This window comes from Hipposideros armiger, unplaced genomic scaffold (assembly GCF_001890085.2).
Source record: "Hipposideros armiger isolate ML-2016 unplaced genomic scaffold, ASM189008v1 scaffold_621, whole genome shotgun sequence".
Lineage (NCBI taxonomy): Eukaryota > Metazoa > Chordata > Mammalia > Chiroptera > Hipposideridae > Hipposideros > Hipposideros armiger.
Genome location: NW_017731971.1, coordinates 666,068 through 674,847, shown reverse-complemented (window position 1 = coordinate 674,847; position 8,780 = coordinate 666,068). Strand labels below are relative to the sequence as shown.

General features: G+C 42.2%; 1 pseudogene; it reads right to left on the bottom strand.

Annotated features, from left to right (window-relative positions):
* Positions 1-6,758: 6,758 nt before the first annotated feature.
* LOC109372267 (ubiquitin-conjugating enzyme E2 E3 pseudogene) overlaps positions 6,759-8,780 on the bottom strand; it is a 7,343-nt pseudogene continuing 5,321 nt past the window's right edge.

Here is an 8,780-nt window from a genome sequence, read left to right as displayed (position 1 = left end):
CTTGATTGAGGGTGTGGAAGTTGAGCTGAGTTCTTTCTTGCAACTTTGAGTCGTGTTTATATTGTATCTCAGTAAGATGAGAATGTCTTTAGTTTGAATCTGCATAATGTTCACTTTAAAACACCTTCTCGTTTAATGCATATGACCTTCACGTTTCTGTATAATAAAGATAATTATTGGCTCTCTGGTCTCTGCAGCTTCAGTTATTTATTTATTTTAATTTTGTTAGCTGAGCCACCCTGCCACCTGTTGGCAGCTCAGCGGCAGCTCAGCTCGGGCCGGGCATCGAACCGCTGTTTCTCAGAGCTCGCACTCTTGAGGGAGCTCTTTCTTAACCAACTGAGCCACTTGGCCAGCCCCTACAGCTTCAGTTATTTTAACAGAAAACAAGAACTTTCCACACAAGGCCAGTAACGCTTCCCCATTACACTAGGATACCAGCCTCTGTTTCATCCTGTGTAAAAAAATTACAATACACAAATATTATAATTATCACATATGTAGATTGGGGGTGGGGCAGGGCACATCACCCTGGACACCAGCTAATGTTGTAAGGTCCAAATAGTGTCTCCATCTGAATCAAAATAAGTTACCCAATTATACCATTATTACCACAAAGAGAATGGGTATGTACGTTCTGTCCTATTAATACCTGCTTGCAAGTAGCACCTGGAACTTACCTAAGAGCTAAAAGACTCCAATTCCAAATGTTGGATAATACCTAACAGTTAACATGTGAAAAAGATAACTGTGCTTGTAATTAGCTTATTCTTCCCTTCTTTATAATGTCTACAGCACAAGGGACAGTAAGAAATGTAGTTACTAGGGTGGTTTATACTTCCCTGTTATTTTTACTTCAGACAAAGCAGTGTTCCCATAATTCGTTCTTTATACAATGTTTCTCAAAACGGTAGCACAAAGACCACGACACCAAAATAACTTTTTGGGGGGGCGGGGTACTTGCAAAAACGCAGGTTCCCGGTAAAGAAGCCTCTGGGGTTGGGGGCTTAGGAACCTGCATTTCAAACACAGCCTTGAAAGGCTTGCATGTTAAAAACTGAGAACACAGCTTTATGTTTTATTGCCTATAATTCATCCCAAAAATATTGAATATGTACAAATTAACTGGCATTTGCTAGGTGCTAACAATAAAAAGTTGCATAAGATACAGTTTCAGCTCCCAAGAACTCACAATGAAGTGGACAAATTAGATACTTTGTGATAAAGCATCTTATTTATGCTCAAATAGAAGCGATAAAGTATCTTATTTATGCTCAAATAGAAGCATAAATGTAGTATGTGGAAGCACAAAGAAAAGTAACATTCTTCCTGGGGACATTAGGAAAGACTTGGGGTTATTTGTCGTAGCTTTCCTGCGTTAACCACTTTTCTGGTGAGGTACTATGCTAACAGCTTTCTATATTATCTCATGTAATCTTCATGACTAAAAATCCTATAAGGTTATTTTAAAGAAAACTCAATGGTAATGAGGCTTGCCTAAGGACCGTGCAAAGTTCAAAAACATACTTTTTTTTTTTTTTTTAGCTGAGCCATCCTGCCACCTGTTGGCAGCTCAGCGACTGCTCAGCTCAGGCTGACTCGAACCGCTGTTGCTCAGAGCTCAAACTCTTGAGTGAGCTCTTAACCAACTGAGCCACTCAGCCGGCCCAAAAACATACTTTTAATCACTACTCTTGCCTCCATGTAAACTCAGCCTTGAAGAATCTTTTCAGATTGAGCAGGAAGAGCTGAGCCTATTCTAGGCAGGGGAACCAATATGTACAAAACGATTTCTTATGTATTAAGAGTTTCGTGAATGTGTGTGCTTTGACGTATCTCTAGATTTCCAAAAGATACAATTCTAAGAGAATATGTCTAGTCAAGTTGTAGACTGAAGAAAGGTTTTTTGAAACAAATTGTTTTTGTTTACCGTCAGTTATTCCTTCTCTGATGCTTTTCTTTATATGAAACTGAGTTTCTGACATACCATTTTTATTCTCCTTTAATAACTTAACATTTCTTACAGAACAAGTCTGCTGGACATAAATTCCCTCAGTTTTTGTCTGAGAAAGTCTTTAGTTATCCTTCACTTTTGAAGGATAATTTCACTGGATATAGAATTCTGGGTTGATGGGTTATTTTTGTTTGGGAGGTATTTTAACAACTCTTTAAATATTTCACACTTTTTTTTTTTAAAGAGTTTATTGGGGGGTTGGGGGAGGGGAACAGCGCTGGGGAATCGGGGGAAGGGAACAGACAAGCTGCTGTCATCTTGTTCTTCAGTCTAGTTGTGGAGGACGTCGCTTCACTGGCCCATGTTGGTATTATCATTGCGCTCTTCTCGGTTGAGGCAGATCAGTCACCGGCCATTGGACGGCCGCTCCCGGTGGCTCACGGCAGCTCACGTTGGCTGCCAACCACTCACGGTAGCTTATGGCAGCCCACTGCAGCCCCACTGCAGCCTACGCTGTCGCTGGCTCACGTAGCCCAGCTCCAGGTCGAGCTGTTGTTCACCATCTTAGCTGTAGAGGGCAGTGTCACTAGCCCCATTTCACACTACTTGCACTCATGTTTTCTGTCATCCAATTTTAACAAAACAAAGAGGAGTCTATTTTTTTTTTAATTTGTTCTTCCCCTTTTCCACGTAGTTAAAATGTCCATAGACGTATATTCACATGATTTCTAAAAATGTCTTACTCCCTAAAGAATAAAAACAATTGCTTTATAGCTGAAATAAGATAGTTTAGAACTAGGTGGGGTTTTTTTTCTATTTTTCTATTATTTTTTTACATGTGCATGAATCTTCATTCCTGTATCTCCAATTCTTCTCAAGGCCTTGGCCTGTCTTCCTTTCTCTGTGAGTTCTAGGTGTCTACGTAATTTGGAGAGACAGACCAGACATGACTTCTTATTGATAAGTGACAAAGGGAGCCATCTCTCCCAGAAAGCAGTAAAATTCTCATGGCATGCAAGTCAGACAAAGTAAGGATCACTTCCTGGCAGAAGTCACCTTTTTCTAGCAGCCCATCTCACTGCCGTTAGTTTTGCTTTACACTCCAGATCGTAAAAAAGTAGGTTCAACTGGGAGTGGGGGGATCAAATACTCCCTAAGAGCTCTTCACATAGACATGTTTTGTGTAGGAATATTTTTCCCTGGGTAGCAATAATCTTTCACTTTTCTCAACCAAATTGAACCTCCCTAAGAATAATAGCATATTTTATCCAAACTTACTTTAGAAACTCAGCTAGGAATCTAGGGGCTTCTACCCTTTCAGAAGGACTTCTTGACCAAATCCACATTTTTCTGCCACATAAGTAAGGCTAGTAGATGTACATCATTTTCCCTGATTTGGTGGGAAAAAAATTCAAGCCAAAGTTGTTCTCACATTTCAGAGATGTTGAAATTACGTGTGTGAGTGCGCGCGCGCGCACACACACACACACACACACACACACACCAATCTAAAGATGAGGAATTCTTCAAAGATTTCTAAACATTTAAAGCCATAATACCTCAAAATATTGTGGGTTAATAATAAATCTTCCCCCACCCCCAAGCTCTGTCACCGCAGCTTTTCGGGTACTCCCAGGTGGAGGCCAAAAGGTCTTAGATAACTTAGGTTCAACTGACTTATATTAAACTAAATTAGATTTGTTTCTATTTGGGAGCAAGGAGGAAGAGATGGCTATGATCAAAGAGGGGAAGATTGGAGAAGGTAACGGAATAGCGGACTGGATTCTTAAGAACATTATGAACCTTTAAAAGACTTTCTATTTTAAAATGTTCAAGGTAATACGAGGCATGTTTTAAAAATTAGATGATTCCAAGGGAATTGTAATAGATATGTATGATATTGGGGGGGGGACGTGGGGTGGCAGATTGGGGAGGGTGGTTGTCACTTCGAGGGGTAATAAATATAACTATTGGGCCTGCCAAGTGACACATTGGTTAAGAGCTGGCTTGGGACGCCAGAGGGCCCCGGTTCAGATCCCACATATGAGGCCCAGTGACACTGCCCTCCACAAAAAACGACAGCAACTTGTCTGTTCCCCTTCCCCCAATTCCCCAGCGCTGTTCCCATCCCCCAATTCCCCAATTAAAATCTTTAAAAAAAATGTTTTTAAGTATAACTAGTGCACTGTGTTGTACAGCTGAAACTAATTCTAAAAAATGTGTATTTCACAATAAAAAATAATAAAATAAATAATAAAAATTTTTAAAATTTTGTAATAAAAGCTATTTACCTCTAAAAAAATAAATTAGATGACTTCTTTTAATTCAGTCTTACTCCTCTGCTCCATCTTAGTCTTCATATTAGATACCTTTGTAAACTTTTTATGGAACCATAACTTAACTAGAGAATGTGCATAAATCAAAATAAACGAAAACGTATAACTCAATCATGAATAGTGAGCCTACCCAAGTATAACCAGCACCCAGGTCAAGAAACAGCATTACCAGCTCCCCAAAAGCCCCCTTCACACCCTCTTCTCCTTCCTTCCCCATTAAGAGTAACCACAATCCCGACTTTTAATACAATAAATTGGTTCTGCTTTTGAACATTATAGAAATGAACTTCTACAATATGTATTTTTTGTAACTATTTATTGTATGTTCAACATTTGGGTTCTACTTTGGGCAACTATAAATAGAGCTCCTTAGGAACATGTATTTTGGTGAACATAATGCATTTCAGTTGGCTGTACGTACGTGGCTAGGAGTGGAATTGCTGGGTCACAGGTTTGGGAATACGTTCAGCTTTGTATATAGTACCACCAGTTTTCCAAAGTGGGGCTGTACCAATTTACACTCCCACCTGCCATACTACAGATCTTTGAAATTGTCAAGTCATAAATGTGGGACACATGAGTGTGCTGAGCACAAATCTAAATAAATGAAGGCCAGTGTTCATTCCTGTGACAATGCTTGAATTTTTAGAAACTGGGCTTCTTGGGTAGGCTTCTGAGAGTCTCTGTACATCTGAAAATATGTACAGTATTTTTGCACATATACAGATGTGCATATATGCATTTGGGAGAGAAGAAACATAGCTTTGCCTCAGATTCTCAAAGGTCAAAGTTCCATACTTTGGAAAACTGGTGGTAGTATATACTAAAGCTAAATATAATCCAATCTTGAACACACACACGCACAAAAGTTAAGAATGACTGCTTTCTGGGAAACCAGCAATCAAGACGCTGTTATTCCTCAGAATTACTTTGCTTGCTGTCAACAAACATTGTTCTAGGCCGGTCGTGGTGTGTTGACATAGTCTGAATAGCCAGTTGTCCTGCGGGTAATTAACAGAAGGATTCGCACCTTTGGCCATTGAATTTTCCTTTTATTTTTAGGTTAAAATCCTTTATTAAAATAGCTTCATAATGTTTTGATAACTATAATTTTATAATAGCTTTGTTGAGTGCGACTTAATGCACATGCTATATCATGTATCTATTTAAAGTAAATAATTCAATGGTTTTTTTGTATGTTTACCGAGTGGTGCTATCGCCACTATCCATTTTAGAACATTTCGTCACTCCAGAAAAAGACCCCATACCCGTTAGCGGTCACTCACCGTTTCCCCCAGGTCTAGGCAAACACTAACGTTCTTTCTGTCTCTCTAGATTTGCCTGTTCTGGACATTTCACATAAATGGCTTCATACAACATGTGACTATCGTGATGGCTTCTTTCACTTGGCATAATGTTTTCACGGTTCACCCGTGTTGTAGTACATACCAGTGTTTCAATTATTTTTAGTGCCAAATAATATTCCACTGTGCGGATATATCACATTTTATGTATCTACCGGCTGATGGACTTGGTAACCATTTTAAATGATGTCTGTATAAAATATAATGTGTCCAAAACGAAGTCTTCGTTTCCTCTCCCAAACCCCCTCCTTCAGATGTCTCCTTATTGGTAAATGGTGCCACCTCTCACCTCGTCGTTCAGGCCAAAAACTTTGCCATTATCCTTGATTCTCACAACAGCAGACTCTGCGGCTTGTACCTTCAAAATGGATTCCACATCCAGCTGTTTTCGGCCTTCTCCGTAGCTACTGGCCCCTAATCCCAGCCACTATCGTCTCCTCCTTGAACTGTTACAAAGCCTGATGGGCTTCCAGATGCTGCTTCCACTCTTGGCCCCACAGAGTGGCCGGGGTGATCAGTTTAATACTTGAAATCAGCTTCTGTTACTTCCCTGCTAAACACCATCGAATAGCCACCCATCACACACAGAATAAAATCCAAGGTCTTCACCGTGGCCTTAAAAAGCCGGAAGCGATCTGACCTTTGCTTACGCCCCCTCCTTTACTCTGGCTGCACTGACCTTCTCGCTGCTTCTGAAATACACTTACAACATGGCCCCGCTTTCCTGGACCACTTTTCCTCCAGGCTCACCACCCCCTCCCCGACCCACCTCATCTAGACGCCTGCTCACACACCTTAGCCCTCCCTAATCACACTAAGGTGTCACCTCCCCCCACCCAGTCACAAATAGAATAATCACTGAGCACATCCAAACATTGGGCTAGTTTTAGTGAAACCCCCCCCCGTTTTTTAATCGGCTTTTCTCTCATTCTAAGTTCCACCCTCCCTCATGCTCAGCAGGGCGGCTATGTCAAGGGCAGAAGGGTTATTTATTTATTTATTTATTTATTTATTTATTTATTTGTTTGTTTGTTTGTTTGTTTTTAGCTGAGCCATCCTGCCACCTGTTGGCAGCTCAGCTCGGGCTGGGAATCGAACCGCTGTTGCTCAGAGCTCACACTCTTGAGTGAGCTCTTAACCAACTGAGCCACTCAGCCGACCTTAGAAGGGTCATTTCAACCATCCCCTTCGCAATCATCAGTTTTATATATTACTCTTTTTTTTAATGCCTTTAGGAGCATGTTTATTGTGTTTGAGATGATACATCAGGTGCCCCCTGAGCTTTTGGGGGAGCCTCCCCGTCTCCTATGGATCAAAGCAGAGGGTGGAATCAGTATAACATATGCGCAGAAGCCCGCATGGTAAAGACGTGCAGCACAGTGAGAAGACGCCTCCCGGGCGCTCCTGCACGCTGCTTACAAATGGCGTGACCCTGTCGCGTATCTCTTGGTCCACAGCCTGGCTATCCTGTCATGCTCTGCTCTGTCGGTCAAATACTGCACAGCTATGCTTCTAACCAGAGGATCCTCGGGGTTGCAATCTGTCAAAAGCGAACAAATGGACAGCAGAATCTTTGAAACCGTCAGAGCCGGACTCCAGTTGTTTTTGAGGATGTCCAGACAGATGACGCCCTGGCTGTTGATGTTGCAGTGATAGATTCTGGTGCGGAAAGTGACCTTTGGTGGCTTAAACGGATAGTTGGGTGAAAAGGTGATGTCCAGAAGAAACACACCACCTTCGTACACGGACCCTGGGGGACCAAGGATAGTCGCCCTCCATTCGTAAATGTTACATGCTTTCGGCCCAGCACTGCAGTTAGGAGGCCCGTCCAGGGTCATCTCAACCAGCTCTTTCTGGATCCTTTTTGCACTCGTGGATAACTTAGCTGCGTTTTTGCTAGAGGGTTTGGTGCTTCTCTTCGGCTGGGTGGCAGAAGGTTTTCTGTCTTCTTGTTCTCCAGGCTCAGGAGCAGCTGGGTCTCGCTGGTCCGCATCTGAACTACCGCCGCTGGTGCCAGGGCTCTCATCTTCGGACCGTCGCCCGTCACCGGACATTTTTTTTTTTTTGAAAACTCGGCCGCCTGCCCACCCACTCGCGCGCCGCTATGGTACATGGGAGAAGGAGAGAGAAAAAAATACATCCATTAGTCTTAAGCAGAGCTTGGAGGTAGAAATATCTTTGATTGTATCAGAAAACGTTTTCCAAAGAAACTCGTCCATCTGTTAGCTATTTAATCTCTTATTAAACACATTCATAATATATTTTTACCGCCATTGCCCAAACCTGATTTGACCAATAGTTTCCATTTTCTTTCCACGCGTGACCTATATTAAACTTAACCTGCCTTCTTTTATCCCTCATTCTCTCCAACTGAGCCAGACATTCAACCAGTTGCAAATTCTGTCCATCTCAGTTCTTAATATGCCTCATTTTCCTGTGTCCTTCCATTCCTACTGCCACTCCGCCTTGTCGATAAGCCAAAACAGGAGTCATTCGATCTTGGAAAATTAGTGGCAGTTGGTGATTCTGGACAAAAAATGTGAAGATTATTTTCTACCCTCCTTTATGCCTCCTTGTATTATCCACTCACTTCCCCGAAACAGGTAAAACTTAAACAGGGTGTTTCTTTGTTTTAGCTCAACCTTTTATTGAAACACACACAGAGTACACACATCGTAGGTGTACAGCTGTTGTCACAGACGGAACACACCCATGTAGCCAGCATCAAGATGAAGAAACAGAACATTACACGCACTTCAGGCCCCCTCGTGCCCCTTTCCTGTCACCGCCTCCAAGGGTGACACTGCTCTCCCGACTTCCATCAATATTGACCAGTTTTACATTACAATTTTACATTCAGGTAGGTGGGGAAAGCTTAGATGGGGGCATATTGGGAGAAAAGCCCATCTTAGAAGCCTGAAACGAAGAGGAAAAGAAGTTGGGAAGGAGACAAGTCGACAATCTGAAAAGAAACAGGAAGAGGAGGAGGGGGGAAGAGGAGGAAGAGGGAGGGAGGAGGGGAGGGAGAGAAAGAAGTTTGAAGCGAGAGAACCATGTCCCCTGGTTGACTTTCTGAGGAACCCAACTCTGATACTGTTCTGAAGCTCGCCTACCCTACCCCCCCCA